Raw genomic sequence first — 4,413 nt, 5'->3', positions numbered from 1 at the left:
TCTAGGAATCCTATTATGATTTTTTTTAACTACAAAATTACTAGTGTTTGATATTTTTTCCTCTTAAGTGACCCCTTTCATTTTATTCTTCATATGTACTGCACTTAAAATGTAGACAACAGTTTATTATCAGGTGTATTCAAGTGACCTGCTAAATCATGCATGTGAAATATGATGTCTTAGCACAAGGCTACAAATATTTTGCAGTTGTACATATTACCTAAACTTAGCATATATGTGTGCTTCCTTCATACTAATGCACATCGCGTCAGAATGAATGTGGATTCCCTCGTAGTTAGAGGCTTAGAGCATAGGGAATTAAAGCTGAAATAAATCTAGAGGATATGGTTTGTGTTAAGTGAGCAAGCGAGTAAAACAAATTGGAGCATTGCCAAATCTGCAAGTGAGATCTAATCTAAATAGAGAAATGATTTTTTTGCTGGACTATACCTTATGTACATGAATTATCATTTCTTATTTAACATGTAATTCGGTTCAAAACGAGAAAGATGTGGTACAATGTTAAGTTAGGATGTTCAACTCCAACTTAACATGTTTTGCAGCTCCATTCTGTCTTGCTATAGAAATAGCTTTTTTCTTAGTGGTTTGGGTAACTGATGGTGGGTTTACTTTTCTTTCATGTATTAGATATGGAGTGTGTGCTTCTTGGATTTTCTGAATTTTATCATCATTCATGCTGATTTTTCTGTCAATGAATTTTCAGTCAATTATTTACTCATGTCTTCGACTTCTTGTTTCTACTATTTCCTAATTATGCTCCCAGTGTGGATAAAATTCATTAACACATATCCCATACACTCATATTTTGCTTTAAATATTTATTTATTTTTGTTGAATCGAGTGTAAACACTACATAATATGTAATTTGGTCTTTATCTAGGCGCAAGCCATCAAGTTGTTCCAGTCCAGGGGTAGCCAAGCTCAAGCCACCATCATCCTGGTCTCGCCATGCTGGGTGGTGGCAGTGACCAGGCCAATGCTCCTTGCAGGGACATCTAAGTCATGGAAGGTGTCGCCAACTACGATGTCCACGAATACAATCAATCATATGGTGTCGAATTCATATTCTTTGGTGAATAATTGTAGTACAACCAACTGAAGGCCACCACCACCATCTAACATGTGTAGTGTCGAATTCATATTATTTTGTGAAAAATTGGAGTACAGCCGACTGAAGGCTACTTATCATGCTTAGGATTGTGGCTACTTACAACTAATCATATGCACCTAGAGTGATATGTTCTTTGTCATATCATGTATGTAGTCCCATGAACCTCATATTGGATATGAGCCATTTGTAAAGAATTCTTGTGGTGAATTCATGATTTTCTTTTCATTATTCAAGATGATGTTTTATTATGTTTTTTCTATAGTACTCTCTCCGTCCAAAAATTCTTGTTTTAGGTTTATTTAGAAATGAATGTATTAAAATACTAAAACGTGACTAGATACATACATATCTAGACAAATTTAAGACAAGAATTTTGGGTCGGATGGAGTATATGGTAATTTCATAATTACCTAAACCTATCAATATAGACCTCAATTTCTTATTCAACGATTTCTTTAGTTCGTGCACATACATGTATTATCCTCATGATTTTAGGCTCAACAATATTTCACCTGATGAAGGTAATTTAGATATTTAAATTAACCAATTCTTTACTGTGAGGTCAGATGTTACATCCTTTTAGGATTGAAGTATAGCAGTTCATACATGCACTTTCTATTTTTAAGACGGTCGGTAAGTGCATTCCATAGTTCATGCTCTAAGCAATGTCTTGTACAAAGATATACTAATCGCGAATATCTTAGTGATGCAGCAAAGTGTGGTCTTGAGCTATTGGGTTAAGGGCGAGTTTTTTTTTCTTCCAGTGCAACATTTGTAATTTAAGATGTGCTTTGCACGTACACGTTTACTTGTACGTTTACTAGTTCTTCCAAAGTGCTCAACCAACATACCAACCGAGAAGCCTACCGGCTCATCATCGGTCGCAACCGAATCACCCATCATGCTCATCAAGGACTTAACGTTGATTAGCGATCCTCCAAAATTGACTACCCAACCACTACACAAAATCAACACCATTTGCACTCAGGTGCGACGTAAAGCCCCAACGGCAAGGTGGACTCAATCGCGTCCGCGTCCCAGGCATCATGGACCTCTGGTGAAAACCGTTCGAGTACGAGGCGGCCACACAAATCATAGGGCGCAGAGGGCTCCAAGTTCCCAGTCGTGCGAGGCCAACGCAAAACGGACGGGAATGAGGGCTCCAGGTAGACATCAGCGTGAGGCTGATGCAAAATGGACGACTCGGAGGGCACTCTCGCGCATTGAGGCCCCCAGAAGGCGGGTAGTTTCCATCCTTTATGTGTGTAATTTCCAATTGTTATTATTTTGGTTTTGTTTCCTTCACATTGGTCAATAGTACACTTTTGTGTCCTGCCTTCTTAGGCTTTTTTTCGTGAATAAACATAATGTGTATCATTCCATTGATAAAAGGGTAGAACTTACATATGACGGTCTTCGTGCAGCTTACACTAGAAGACACCGCCTTCTTAGGCTGACTTGGTGATTTAGTGTCAAAGGTGACCAAACAAAACAAGGGGAAAAAGGAATAACAAAAAAATCATAATTATATATGTGTTTGAAAGAAGATTCACTGTTTAGATTAACTCTATAGAGAAAAAGTGAACTAAAGAACTTGCAGAACAATATAAAATTTGCATATACATGGTACTAAACTTGCGCTTTTCATATATATGTGAAGGAAAAATATGAGGACAACACGACTTCAAGTTGAAAATTTTGAATTAAATTGCGGAAAACTCTAACTAGATATACAAAACAACTAATCTCTTGCCACTAAAAAGTCACACCAACATATATGTTGTGAAGTTGTTTATATTCAAAATTGAAGTACTTCCTTCTGTTCTCGATTACGCATGAAGTGTGCGTATCATATGTTATAGAATAGAAAGGGGAGACCTCATTCACATTGTGAGATTACACACTATCCGGCTCGCCCACTTCCACACCTTATTTTGCATGCAACTACTCATTTACTGTCCATGTTGCCATTACCGTGAAGAAACTACCGAGCTCCCCCTTTAGGAGTCATGCTTGTCTCCAAACCCTACCTTTGCTTTCTATCCGCTGTACCATCTGCTTTTAGGATGGTGTCGCTCCGTCAAACATGATTGCATTGTGGTGTTTTCACAACTCCCACATGCCCAAGTGGTAGATCGCATGAGTCATTCTCAGGTGTTCTTCATGTTGCTCTAGTCTGATGCACCATGCTCCCAATGTTTCGTCCTAGTAAGACTCTTATTCCAGCTTCCCTAAACCCAATTATAGACTTCTTTTGCAAAATACGAAACTTACCATAATGTGGTTTATGGTATCATCATGTTGATCATAGAAAGGACATGCAACATGATGAGGTAGGCCTTGCTTCACCAATATATCGGACGTCCAACACCATTTCTTGAATACTAAGCACATAAAGAAGCGACACTTAGGGGTGCTTTGGATTTCCACGTGAAGGCGGACATTGGTGAGACCTCGAGATCCGCAAACTTGGTTGTGTATGTAGATCTCGCCGAGAGCGTACCATCTTTCTCCCAAGACTAGGAGATCGAGTCTCATGTTCTCGCATCCATGTGTATAGCCGCCACTCCGGGCCAAAGATCCGGGAACTATTGGAGCCTGTCAGCGGTGAGGTCGGGGCCAAGAACTCTTGCCCAACTGTCATCTCCTTTTTTAGGAAAAGGAGGACAACCCCGGCTTGTGCATCAAACGATGCATGCAGCCATATTATTAAAATGGTTTGAAAACACAGTTAAAGTTCCACAACGAGCTAACAATTTGAGCAAAAAACAAGCTAGTAAAAAGGGAATGAAAATTGCCACATCCGGTGAAACCAAAATTAAGCTACGATGCCTATACACCTATTCTATTAATAGCTCACCATCCAAACCGACCAGAGATAGCATGTGCGACCGTCTTCCATCGGTTGCACCGAATATTCAAAAGATCCCTGGAGTCTGCATGAGTGAGTAACAACCATGTACGAATCCAAGTTGTGGCTCTGTAAATAACCTGCAAAAAGTTGTTGAAATTCTTGCCATTAAAAATCATGTCATTTCTAGTGTTCCATATAGCCCAAAATAAGGCACTTATTTCTACCCTTATATGATTAGCCGTATTTATGTCCACTCCACTGAGCCACGTTCCAAACAATGCGTTAATGTTCGTTGGTTGAGAAATGTTGAAAGCTATATGAATAGTGCACCATAATAATTTTGCAAGTGGACAATCAAGAAAGAGGTGTCTTATTGTTTTAGTTTGATCGCAATAGCAACATCTCGAATTACCTCTCCATCTTTGCT

Source organism: Hordeum vulgare, chromosome 1H (assembly GCF_904849725.1).
Source record: "Hordeum vulgare subsp. vulgare chromosome 1H, MorexV3_pseudomolecules_assembly, whole genome shotgun sequence".
Taxonomy (NCBI): Eukaryota; Viridiplantae; Streptophyta; class Magnoliopsida; order Poales; family Poaceae; genus Hordeum; species Hordeum vulgare.
The sequence above is the reverse complement of the archived record's forward strand: the minus strand, read 5'-3'. Positions refer to the sequence as shown.